Source organism: Anas platyrhynchos, chromosome 4 (assembly GCF_047663525.1).
Source record: "Anas platyrhynchos isolate ZD024472 breed Pekin duck chromosome 4, IASCAAS_PekinDuck_T2T, whole genome shotgun sequence".
NCBI classification, from domain to species: domain Eukaryota; kingdom Metazoa; phylum Chordata; class Aves; order Anseriformes; family Anatidae; genus Anas; species Anas platyrhynchos.
In genome coordinates this window covers 31,160,878-31,174,736 of record NC_092590.1, presented here as the reverse complement: position 1 = coordinate 31,174,736, position 13,859 = coordinate 31,160,878, and the positions used below count along the sequence as shown (strand labels likewise).

The window sequence follows — 13,859 nt, the reverse complement described above, 5'->3', positions numbered from 1 at the left end:
ATCTTCATCTTTGTGGACTGAAAAGTTGATAGTGAAGCTGGGAGAGGCAATGAAAAGAGGGAGGAAAAATGAAAAAGGTAACAAAACAAAAAAAGACGTGTTTTTTAATGAACTTAAGTCAACTTCCAGCAGCATCAAAAAGAAGATGCTTAAAGAGGTTTAGACGTTTTCCTCAGACAGTACACAAAGTATCAACCATAACTGAAATATTTTACAACAGGTTGTACTTCACAAATTCCAGAAGAGTTGATCAGATGGTGCACAACTGAAGCATTCTACAGCTGTTTGTGCAGAGACATTTTGTCCCCATAAGGAAAAGACACCATCATATTTACAAAAACACTTTACAGGAACAGGGCTTAAAGGGTTACAATCATATAGCATGGTAGAGTCAAATGTGAACTCTCCTTTTCTCCAGAATGCAGCTTTCTAACTTTTTTTCTGCTTCATGTTACTAAGCGAAGGAAGGCAGAAGACTATCATTTAACTCTCACCATAATACCACTATCACCTGATTCTGAACAGCTTAGAGTTGCATTAAAGACCACTTTCCCAACATTATTTTGAAATCACATGAGCAAGTTAAAGTTGACTGTGACTAAAAAGAAATGTTAAAAGGGAAGAACGCATTCAGCGAAGACAGGGGAAGACACGTACACCAGATTAGTTGGCTGTTACATGCCTTACAAGTATATAGCCCAGACTGGTACACCTTTTAACCAAAGCCAGAAGGCAGTCTGTTACCTAATTGGAAACTACACTGAAAAACACAATTGACTCCTAGAACCCAATAAAAACATAGGCACAGAGAAAAACAATGAAATCACAGAATTGTCTGGGCTGGGAGAGCTTCAAGATCATCGAGTCCAACCATGTGCATGGATTCCAAATGAACTCACATTTTAATCTGAGGCACAGCTCAATTTTCATTCTTCCTCCCCAGAAGTAAATACACTAGTTCCAGAAATGCCAGATCAAAAATTTTCCACTTCACCCAACTTCAATTGTGCGCTAACAATAAGTGTAATTCGTTTTTTCGGTTTCGAGCACATGTACTGAAGATCTCTCTGCTTAAAGGTCAATGCACACAGGGGCAAAGCATTTCCTCTGAAGGCCTGCCTAAGCTTCCAAGGTAAACCTTCACATCCTCCCATCAGACAACTGTTATGAGTTGTAGAATCAAAAAATCCCCACTATCCTCCCAAACTAGGCTGCTGTAAATTAGCAATGCTGTGGACTTAATTGTATCCCATTACACGGAGATGAAAAAGTCTATCTGAATGCCAAAACATAACAGAAATGTTGCAGGGGAAGGAAGATTAGTCATATGTTTGACAACTCTGTATATTCAAATTGTAATATTCACAGAAAATTACAGCAGGCATTGGCACAAGTGCTTGGAGAGCTGGGAAGTGCAAAGGGAGTCACTACAATGTTGCTCAACAGACAAAGAAAAAATGAGAAAAATTGTTTGTGGAAAATTCCTCCAAATATTAATCACAGAAAAACAATCTCCACACAAGAAAAACATTTTGGTAGATCTACAGGGCAGAAGATTTGTGATACCAACTAACTCTTAAATGAAGAAGACCACTCAAAATTAATTCTGAGGAACAAACACAGGGAAAAGTAAAAATGTCTAAAACCATTTGTGGAAATGCAGTAAATTGTCCAGGCAAGGAGTTAACACTGCAGGGAAACAGGCTTGGGCTGTGTCACTCTACAGACTGCAAGGAAGACAGTGCAGATGCAACGGAAAAAAAAGCATCAAGTACAGTTTTCACTGCTGAAAACATGGCATAAAAGAAACAAGAAGAGTAGAAGAGGGTAGAGAAAAAACAAATTGGACCTGACAAGCTTCTTTTGGAGGTTTTGGTTCTATGTTTTTGTTTGCGTGGGGTTTGGGGCTCCCCCCCGCCAATTCTGTGTAAAGGAAGAGCAAACGCAATTCAGAGCAGCAGCTGAAGACATACATGGCAAGCTTCTAGAAATCAAGATTTTCTTCACTCTCCAAAAGATTTTGGAAAAACTGCAAGTGTTTTGAGCCAGTCACATAGAAACCTGTACATACATAAACAAATTATGTTATCCTTCTTTGTTACCTGGGTTTCCAGTAAATTCTAGATTCACAGATTCAGCAGTGTCTCAGCAATCAGACGGACCAAGAAGAGATTTACTCTGCAACTGAGTAAGCATCTGCAAGAGAAGTGTGAACGTTTCACACCACTTGGTTGCTTCCAAAACAAGGTTACATTTACTGCCCAACAAGATATCATATAACTTAAACGAACTGTCTGCATGTATGGCATTTTAATATGATTGCTGTGACTCGACAAGAAACATTATCTTCATTATCTATAGTTTAGAAATAAGGTGAGGAAAAAAGGTTTTTAGACTTTCAGCAGCGTCATAGTAATTGGCAGCCATAGCTGCAGTGTTTCCGAAGCCTGTGCACAAGTGGGGTGATGTCGAAGCTGGTATATGCTCTTCTCACCCATCTGGGCCACGAGAGACATGAAACAACTCATTAGGCCAATTATGACCATGTTCAGAGATGAAACCATTAGGAAGGAAAACAAAGTATACCAGGGGACAGACAATCTTATGTATCACAGCTGTGTAACTCCAAACTGAAATAAACATTGTGCTTCACAGTGCAAACACGCAAGTTAATTGAAAATCACATTGCTGTATTTCTCAGATTCCTAATAAAGTACACATAAAAGCAAATAGTGAAACACTGAGATATTGACAGACCAAACTGTCAACAAACAACCTTTCCAATGCTTTATGATTAGTACAGCCTTTCCTGCATAAATACTTGTGAAATTTGTTAAATATTCTACCAGTTAAATATTCTGCTCATGAATTCCACTCATTATGTAGTAGCTATACTAACCAAGTCATTGCAGAATTTCAGCTTTATCTTAGGCATACAATTCAAATGTCTAAATTATTTTGCTTTAGGAAAATCACGCCTGTCAATTTTCAGCTGGCTGCATGCTTTTAAGTGACTTTGGAACTTCAGAAAAATTCTCTCAGTGCCTTTATTTAGATGCTGCAAGCAGCTGAGAGCATAGCAAAAACACTGAAAAACTCTTTTTGAACTACTGAAAGATTTCTCTACTTTCTGAACTGTAATTACAAAAGAAATATATAAATGATGAAGTGCTGAAAGATACAAATAAAATCCTCTGCATAAAGAAATGGCACCTCTCTGCCCATTCAATCATTTGTTAAACTTGTTTTTTCAAAGACCATCAAAGTCAACAAACTCATCCAAAACTACTGCAAAGCCTTTGATAAACCACATAGTGCTTATGGAAGAGAAAGTGTTAATACACACAGGGCTTATTAAGAATGCCAAAAAAATAAGAACATTGCAAAAATTTTTCTTTGTTCTAGATACAAAGATAAGCAAAAAAATAAAAAGCATATAAGACAAACAAAAACAACACTGCTTAAAAGGGCATAATCAAAGCTTAGCTGATTTTGCCAGCAATTAAATTAAATTTGATGCAATACTGAGGAAATTAAATTTTGCAGATGTTTTATTTTAACTGTTTTATCCTACTCTACTGTCACATTCTACTGGGAATAGGGAAAACTTCACTACTTTCAATACACAGATCCTTTGATTCAATAAAGACTTTTTATAAATAAAGCCCTTAAAAAGTTAGGAAGTGTGGTAGGGTATCAAAACAATTGGACAAGGAAAATGAATAACTACGTAGACCTGTCAGTGTAATTGTCATAAATTAATTCACTGAAGGACTACTTCTGCTGATCTTTCTTACCCTGGAGATAAAACTACACTCTTGTACTGTAAATACAGCATAAACAGTACTTATGAAAACACACCAACACAGATGTAACCAAGCAGTCTTTAGAGCATGACTAAGTTTACTTCTTACCAAACTTTCTCATTCAGCCTTACAGCAACTCTGCAGTTACCTCACTGGGAGAAAAGTAGCCTCCTACCACGCTCATCTCTTTGAAAAGATCACATCTTAGTTACTGTGCACACTTGAATAACTTTTTTCAAAATTCTAAGTGTTAAATAACTTTTTTTTTTCCTGTTATTTTGTTAGTTTCATCCTGATCCATCTCTTGCTGATCTTAATAAATTAAGGAATTAGTTCCCAGTATTTTTCTCTGTATTAAATGCTTCCAGTAATCAGAATAGTTACACCTCCGATTTCATATCTAACAATAGCTTCGAACCCTAAACAAACTGCCTTAGCCACAAGCTAAACCGTGCCAAGTACAGGTGGAAAACAGCACCTATTTTTATGTTCCATGTGTTTAAAAAAAGTAATCTCTGACATCAGTAAGTTCATATTTGAAAGATGATCTGCGACTTATAATGTATTTTTCACAGTCGGTAGATAATTTTGAGTACCCCAATCTGAAATCCTCTAAGAGCTATCCGATTTTCAGGAAGACAATTCTGAGCACAGCCAGGACATAAATTACTTTAAGAATATTAAGCTTTTCAACTCACTATTTATTAAGCTCCGTCTTTCTTTAGGTTATCCAGCACTTTGTAATATGAACAAGTAACTATCTCAGGCTATTAAACAAGGTGACTATAGAGAAATTGGACATAGGAAACACAAACCTATGAAGAAACATAATTTTAACCCTCTCCCTAATTCATTCCACCTTCAGTCATTATTCAATCTTCTGTTATCTCTGGCTAACCAATCTAGCTCTAAACTGAATTTGTTCAGGTGGAGCATTTTTATCTCTGTTGAAGTTGAGCAAAATAAGTGAAACAAAGGCATCAGAAATATTATAATCATAGAAATTTGCTGCAGCTCAGGTAACAAGTGAGGAGCACATCCTCCGGCAGAACACTCGCTTGTCCCAGGGCAATGTTCCATCACTGCCAGGTTTTCTCAGGCTCCTTCCAGCTCTCAATAGTACCTATACCACAATTACATTGCCCTTTCCCCAGGCATTGAATACCTCCCAAAAGAATGAGTACTGCAGATTTATTTTAACCATTTGATTACAAATGAAACCCAAATGACATCTAAACCTTTAAGTCGCCATTTGTTTTGTAACAGATTGCATCCAAGCAGCAATACAAATTACAGGCTGCAAACTTCTGTCATCTTCCCCACCTCCCCTTCAACTCGTTGTCCATAAGAGCACAGGCCAAGTAGTATCATTAAAACACTTGTATTTAATATTTTTATTAATGATGATGGGATGAATGTACCAAGCCAGTTTGCTGGTGATTGATGGGAGGGACTCACAACCTAGAGGATATGTCTCAGCTTCTGAGGGATCTCAACTGGCAGGGGAAATGAGCTGACATATCTCATGGAAATCAGCAAAAGATGCATGCAAGATACTGTAAATGGAAAAGAACAGCCTCATGCAACAGTCCAGTGTGTGGGCTAACTGAGCACAAATCAGGTCTGCAAGAAAGAACACGCAGGGTCCAAAGGACAATTTGAACTTGAGTTAAAAAACGCACCCCTGCAGAACTAAATGCAAGGGCATACTAGGCCACACCAGAGCATATTACATTTTTTGTCCCCCCTTTCTTCATAGCAGGCCTCATGTTGCTGTGGCCTAAAAACCACTGACAGCACTACTATGTTTTGGAGGTGAGCAAAGGAGGGGGGAGCACAACCAGGACAGCTGGGCCCTACAGACCACACCAAGTCATGCTCAGCAATGAAAGCTGAGTGGAAGGAGGAGGAAGGGGGGGGAGGCATTCAGGGTTGTGGCATTCCTCCTCCCAGGCAGCCACCTCACACCCTGAGACCCTGCTTTCCAGGAACAGTTGGACTTTCCAGGAACAGTTGGACATTCATCTGCCTTTGGGAAGTAGTGCACGAGTATCTCTTTTTGCTTTGCTTGAGCACGAGGCTTTTGTTTTCCCTTTTAAGCTGTCCTGGTCTCAATCCACAAGTGTTCTCTCATTCCTTCTTTTTTTCTCTTCATCCCACAGGAGAGGGGAGTGAGCAAGATGCTGCGTTCTGACTCTGCTGTTGGCTGAGGTCAGCCTGCCACAGGTGCCCTTCCACTGGAATTATTCAAGGATATTTCTTAGTGCATTTCTCACATCCTCCATAGGCTTCAAAAAGCACGTCATAATGCTGTAAGGAAGAAGGCAGCAGTTACAAAAATTTTGACTGTCCCAAACTTTCTCAAGAATTGATGTGAAAAATATGACAAATTCTGCATTGGCCACTATCCCAGGAGGGCCAGAAATCAACTACTATCACAAGCCAAGAATCTACACGTTTATCTTATTATCCCTGCCATCAATTTTCAATGAAAAGTCAAAGAGAGGGGAACAATCTCAAGGAAGCTGGAGCAAAACTGATTAGATGACACACCATACCCTAAGTTTTTGCGTGGGCCTGTGTGAATTCTGACATATTTAAAATTTTTAAATTGTTGTGGGTGTTCACAGAAGATAGCTGAGCAACTGTTATAATATGACAGCCAAACAAAAAAAAAAAGCTGCCAGATACACTGGATTTGCCCTCTTCCCAAAGAGGGAAAAAAAATGAAGTCAAATAATTAAATACTAAGACACTAAGACAAATCAGAAGGTTTGATTATTCAGGTTTGGGGATTTGAGGTGGTGTTTTTTTGTGGTTTCGGTGTGCATTTTTTTGTTATTGTTTTTGCTTGTTCTTATTAAGAGAATACATTTTCTTATAAGTGATAACCTATTTTATCTGATGCAGGGAAGAAAACGAGGCTGGCAGGAAGGGGTTTTGCACTGGTTCTGAAAACTCTAATGAGCTGCTGCAAATGCCTCAGACAATTTTCTCAAACCTAGAATGGGATGTGTGAAGACTATGAGAAACTTTAAAAAAATCATCTCCATTTTATGAAGCCTCACAGGCATGTTGCATTTACATTTGTGAGATACAGTAGGTTTGAAAGTATAGGTAAACAACGGACAGCACAGAGACACATACTTCTCTAGACATGCTTTTTGGGGATTTTGGATTATAAAAGTACTTTCCAACAGACCACCTGCTTGCACATTTATGTTGCCACATCTAACTTTATAGACAAACTGCAAGTACTCTCATTTTCCTGGAAATTTGTTTTGTATTACCTACATAACCATGCAAGACCATAAGGCACAAGCCATGCAAAGAATTCATGATTTGCTAAATTTGAAATCAAAAAGAAAATCCTAAATGTTTATAAGAGAAAAGGCTAAATTAACTTATTTCTCTACCATTTTCACATAATGTAGCTACGTAAGAACGAAAATAAATCTGGAGGCAGATTTATGACCAAATTGTGAAGTAACTGATATAACAGTTTGGTAAAACAACATTTACATATACTGACTTCAAATATTCTGGAACACACCCAAATATGTCTCCAACATGAATTCACCAAAAATACACATGAATCAATTAAATACATCTTTTTTTCATTATTGTTGTTAATCCCTAGTATTATATTACTATATATATTTCCCTTCCTGGACAAAATGTTCACCAAGACAAGTCTTGACGCAGACAGATGAACCACGAACTAAGAAACCTAAATTCCATTGCAATGATATCTACTGAGAACCAATTAACAGATGCCAAGGTTTGTTAGTAAAAGAATGTGATAGATGAGTTACATTACAGTGAATTACATACAGCATTCAGCTTTTCAAATTAAGAAGCAAACTGTGACGCCATCAGGCTATTTTTATAGAGGACAGTGGGAGTAGGTTATATTCCTAATTAAGAAATCTAAAATAAGCAAAAAAAGGGCCACCTAACAAATTAAAATTAAGAGCTATATAATGCACAAGAAAACAAGTGTACTCTAGACACTACAGTGTTGTCAACCCACGCTCTCCCTTTATCATTTTGATAATGGTAGTTTGAGATTATATGTTGGTCTAGATTAAACTGTCAAACCAATGCACCCAATAACTCTTTATGTCGATTTTATCACAATACTCCAGAACAAAACTTAAAATAAGCTTTTTTTTTTGGTCTTATTTTTGTTTTTACTCATCCAGACCAGAAAGAGTAGGAACAGAAAGGAAAAGAGGAACTGAAGTTTAGTGAGCCAGTAGATGAAAACACATACATCACTCGGCATGGTGAAAGGAGGACCCTGTGCCTTCTGAAGAGACACATGATTACTACCTGACACAACTGCAAGTACTGGTCTGTTGAGAATGGTTAAGTGATCAGGGTTTGTTCTATACACTCTACAGCTTAAGTACCCTCTCAGCACTCGCACCTTTTGCAAAGTGTATTGTTTTTCAAAAATAGTTCAAACTTGTGGCCTTACTCTAAAAGGCGCCACTTGGCCCAGCAATGTCAGATTTTGAAAAATATCATTATAGACTTGATTTCAATATTAGTAAATTCTAACAATGCTCACAAAGATCATAGTAAATTCTCACCTAATATGGGTGCTGAACCACTCCGAATGCTGAACTCCTTCAACAACTACAGTCCAGTTAAACAATGCTGACATATATCAGTGAATGGCAACGTAACAGAGTAGCAGACATGCTCTGCCATTTGTGCTATCCAGACCTCCTGAGTACCACATATTAAATCATTCATGAGACCTGTAACTCAACACAAATGTTAGTCCTTTCTTCTACCTAAGCCCTTCTAGCCCCTTCAAGTTCACAGAAGTGCTTTGTGATGGTACTCCTTTAATACTGAAGAGTTTTTCCTTCTTAGACTGCTCTTCCCAGTCATACCAAAAAAAAAATAGTTAATGAAAGTTTATAACTTCTGTATTAAAGAACCATATTTAATAACATAATCTGGAGATTCACTACCTTTTCTTTCATTACTCAGCCATCTCCCAGAATGACAAAAATGCAGAAAAGCATGATTATGTACTAATCAATTTATGTATTCAGGCAACTACATATGGTCCCTTCCCATCAAGCATTTCAAGGGCCAAAACTTATGTTCCCTTTTTAACATTAGATTAAGCACCTATTAAAAGTCATGCTCTTCTGTCTTGTCCTGTCATTTCTCTTTAAAGCTAACAGGAAAGGTGACAGAAAGAAGAAAATGAAAACGAAATGTTTCCTACTTTCACCTTTTCTCATCTTCTTTCCTGCTTCTCTCAGGAGAAGTTCCGTAGTCACCTTAACAGTTTCTCAGAATATATCTCCTTTTTCTCTGGATCAGACACTCCATCCCTTATAGCAGACTCAATGCTTGGAAAGATTCACTGGGAGACATATGACATTTCTATGCCTAATCTGAGACTTCACTCAGCCGCACAAATTAATTAGAACTCAATAAAGAAAGGCACAACAAAATGGAAGAGCATCCTCTCTGCAGGTGAAAAAAAGTTCCACCGCTCAGTTTCATTTGAAAATACATCATGTAAAAACCTGACAAGTCAGAAGGATTTTATTTCAATGGATCTAAACAAAGATGACATCTTTTCTAGCACCGAATTAAAGTTACAAGGATTTCTATGCCAGCTCCTAAAGTAAGGCTGCAAACAACACACAAATACAACAATAGGGACAAAAGCTGGTAAGGAGGCTTCATGGTGGGACACAGCTTCATATCATGGTATACAGCTAGAAGAGCTCTAGCAAAGGCTACTGAGAACATTTCACTTTGGATAAACAATGGAACTTGAAAAGCAGGCCAGGCAACAGGGCTCTTAGGGTATCAAAACCAATCTCCTTCAGTTCTTCAAACTTGGGTAATCACTGATTACCCAAACAAAGCATGATATAGGCCCATACACAGAAAAAATATATATATATCAAATGACTCGCTGAAAAGACCTGTGCAGTATTGTTGGACATCACTTGTTTATACATACACACCTACCTTACGTCAGGGTTTTTCACCAAATTGATGTCATGTCTCCACCTGCTAATCAGGCCTTACATGGAAAGAACCCTCTCCACCATAAATCAGCTATCACAGAAAATTACTTCCTTGCCAGGTATTTATGAGAATCATTACAGGATAACTCTTAAGACTGCAATGAAGTGACAGCATGGAGGTAACTTTTTCGTACGAAAAACTTAGATTAGTTCTTCATTAGGCCCGTAATAAAAATAGTCACAACATGGTGTTTCAGAGCTCCACATTTCAGTATCCTTAATAACTTAACTATTCCATGAACACCAAAACATATAAAAATAACCTTTCAAAATGATTATTGTTGCTGAAACATGAAGAACCTTTGGAATCCATAATAAAGGAGAAAGAAAACCACTTCACATGACTAAGAATAAGAGATGCCAAATAAACACTCACTGATATTACATTGTAGATAATGCTTTCTTCATTTACTCAGATACAGCTCAACATTTACAGAATACAATTACACGTATTCTCGCACTTTGTATAAGGAATGCAATTACAACAACTGTAAGAGCACACATATAACCATTTTCTTGCATTATAACAGAAAAAAAATAAACTTGCAGCATCTGAAGAGTGCTATTTTTATTCTCTGTTCCTAGCAGAAGTTCTTAGCTACCATCAACAAGATACTGTATAATGGTAAGCGCAGGACAATAGGGTATAAAATCAGGGGGAAAAAAACCCTATAGATATTCCCTGTTTCTGCTGCTACAAACAAGATTTCCTTAGACCATCTGTTCCCCTTTAGGTATAAAAGCTTCTAAAACAGATCAGGATATTAAATAGTCATCATGCAGAAAACTTTCCTGTTGCTAAGAAACAGGAAGGAAAATAATGGTTCCAAGGTCACCTAGTGCTGAATTGATTCAGGATGACAACATTTTTGACCCAATTTGACCTATTTCATAAGGGATCAAACCCACATTTTGCTTAGCTTTCATTGTTTCCATAAGCCACATTCTACTTAGGAGACTTATATTTATGTGGCAACAATGACTGGAAGTAAAACTGTTCAGAGCCTGGTGACAGAAACGTTGCTGTGATTACGCAAATCAACAGGGAATTAGAATACTTTGAGAAATCCTTCTTGAATCGAAAAGGTTCACTGCATTCTGCATGACCTTTCAGTTCTGACAGCTTTTTCATTAGCCAGCTTTTAGTTCTAGGTTGAAGTCAAAGGTCAATGTTTCTAACAGCACTCAGCTCAACAGGCAAGTCAAAGACGACCGTTTCATTGAGGCACTGCTCTTGCCAGTGTGAAATAAGGCATTACTTTCTTGTTACGGCCAGCACACTGATTTGGTTGCACTCTTTCTCAGTAATTAAGAACTTCAGAGCATCACTATACCCTGTACAAAAGAAAATCCAAATAAAGTACTAACACAGATACATCACCGCACTGTCATCCAGACATGTAACTTCAGAAAGAGCATGCAGCAGGACAAAACATAGGTTTGCTACTTAAACGAATAGGAAAAGATGTCAGAAGAAATTCAGTGTCTGAAACCCAGTATCATTATTCAGTAAGTTTAATTAAATACTTCTTTTTAAGCTAAAACAAATTAGGAAAAAAAAAAAAAAAAAAAAAAAAAAAAAAAAAGCTGAGTTACTTCATGTGCTTCCAATAAAAAGTACCAAAAAAAAAAAAAAGAGACAGATCTTGCTTTTGTTGTAAAAGTGCTACAAAATTCAACCATTCATGCTCTTCCTGCAGTTCTGCACAGCTCTTTAAAGAAGCTCAGCCCCGTAATGTCCCCCCTCCACTCTGCTGTTAACTATGGCCCTAGAAACAACAGCTTCCAGGCTCAAGAATTACCACATTATGTTCCACTAAACATTAAAGGAGCATATAGAACAAACACTACAAGAACAAACTGCTTTAACTACTATAAAAAACCTGAAATTCCTCCTAGACAGTAAATCTATTTGCCTCTTATGCATTTTCTCAGTTGTTTGTTGCATTCATTTGAACATGTATCAAACATAACGCATGTTCAAGTGCAGTAGTATAAATGTTTACCTTGATGCTTGTTTTCAGTCTGAACAGACCACTCACAAAACACAGGGTGTTACCACATGGCTATTCTTCTGGCTTACAAAATGCTTCCTGCTCACCAGGCTTCCTCTTGCCATTACTGTCTCAACTCCACAGAGACAATTTCTTCTTGCTGTTCACTATTTGTTCTCTGTATTTCCTGATTGCTACCTAGGCTGAAGTTAACATCAGTGATAACACACCTCTTGAGAGCACACAGAGCCTGATGGTGATAAGGCCAAATTTTGGCACAGAAATGGGCAAGGACAAAGGCAAAACGGCCTCGAGCATTCATAACGTTTCTTCATCGCATCTAAGGATGCTGTTGCCTTTAGGGATCCTGTACAGCCATTTAAAAACACCTATATTAAAAACAAATAATAAAATGTAATAAACAATGCTTATATTTTATTAATCTATTAATGTCATTATCAAATTTGAAAAATATTATGTTGGTAATTTAAAAAAATAAAAGATGCCTAATTAATACAAGATACTCAGTAATTTCTGGCATTTAAACAGAATTTTCTATTCCAACATAATTCATTTCTACACTGTTAAAAAGCTCTACACAGGGTTTAGTAAAGGCTAGGTCTGGCCATCACAAATAGCAAAGACTGGTATTTCCTGCAAGTCTTGTTAAAGAAGCCAAAATCTGTTGACCACCAAAAATTAATCTCAACCCACGCAGCTCAAATCCAAAAGAACTGATGTGCTAGATGGACCCTGAAGGAGCTTGTAGCTGCATTGCTATGTTCTGCAGGTAATTAAAGAGCCTGGTTTCTAGCTCTGACTATCTGGTCCCTTCCACGAGGATTGAAATTAGTTTTTAAAATTAAGCGTGGGTTGAATCAACTGACAACAGAAATTGTCATACTTTGCATAAACTGTAAAAATGCAATATCCGATGGAAATTGGCAAGAGGACTTAAAAATCCCATAAAGCACTTTTCTCTGTACAGAAATGTGTTATCAATAAATACTATTTGAAGACGCGTTTCAGAATTTCACTGTAGCAAAGCTACTGAATCAAAGCATTTTACTTTAAATGTAGAAGTAGCACAACAAAGCCTACCCAACATTTGGCTTTAAAAAAAAGGAACGGAACTTTACAGCCAAACTTGCTAAAAAACACTGGTTGCCAGCTGAAATGTGTGAAGAATGAGAAGAGGCCTGCTGTAGAGGCAATTTCACACGCTCGCCCCAACTTTCCATGTCCTGGCGCCTGGGCCCTTTCTGCCTCCAAGGTCCCATGCAGCCGCGCACACAGCTCTGTTTTGGCAGTGCTGCCTTTTATCCCTAACTTGAAAGCCTGATCTAGAGCTGACCTGGTGGACCGACAGTTGGACATCACCTAGGTTTATTTTAATTCCGCTTCCTTGATGTTAATCTGCTAATATAGTTCTCTGTTGTTCCATTAACCTTATGTCTTAAGTCTCTCTTTACTATGATGTACCATAAAGGCATATTTCCAAGGGATAATTAAATACCAACACACACTATCTTTATGGATAACAGTGATAACAGTTGACAGTTTTCCCCACAAAGAGCACTTTTACATCCTGCCTTTGAAACATTTTCCTCCTCCATCTTCATTTGGGCTGTGAACCAGAAAGAGAGGTATGTGCCTGGGACTTTCCACAACACAAATACTCATGTTTTGGAGGTAATCCTTGCGTCTGTTCATCAAGTGTTTCTCAGCTACATATAATTCCAACAGCTTAACAAACCTCACATTTAATACTCTTCTCTGGAAACAAGTTCTCAAAAAAAAAAAAAATACAGTGATAATATTGTATATAAGCTAAGAAAATTAGGAAAATTAGAAAAGATTACTTATGATGGAAGGAAGAGGATGTCTTCTGAGCCAAAATTACTAATTCTTTTTCTTACTAATCACAAAAATTCTCAAAATAGAGAACTGAGGTAACAGCAGAGGCAAGACCAAATCCATTCTCAAAT

The 13,859-nt window shown here is 37.5% G+C and overlaps 1 protein-coding gene across 12 annotated transcripts in view; it reads right to left on the bottom strand.

Annotated features, from left to right (window-relative positions):
• The window catches only part of MARCHF1 (membrane associated ring-CH-type finger 1), a 295,689-nt gene that overhangs the window by 201,843 nt on the left and 79,987 nt on the right, over positions 1-13,859 (bottom strand). For 3 of the 12 annotated variants that reach the window (XM_072037339.1, XM_072037343.1, XM_027456475.3), the window contains one exon: positions 2,103-2,196. The exons of the other annotated variants lie outside the window; for them this stretch is intronic. The gene's annotated coding sequence lies outside the window, so the exon portion shown is untranslated. The remainder of the gene's footprint in view (positions 1-2,102; positions 2,197-13,859) is intronic. 12 annotated transcript variants of the gene reach the window in all.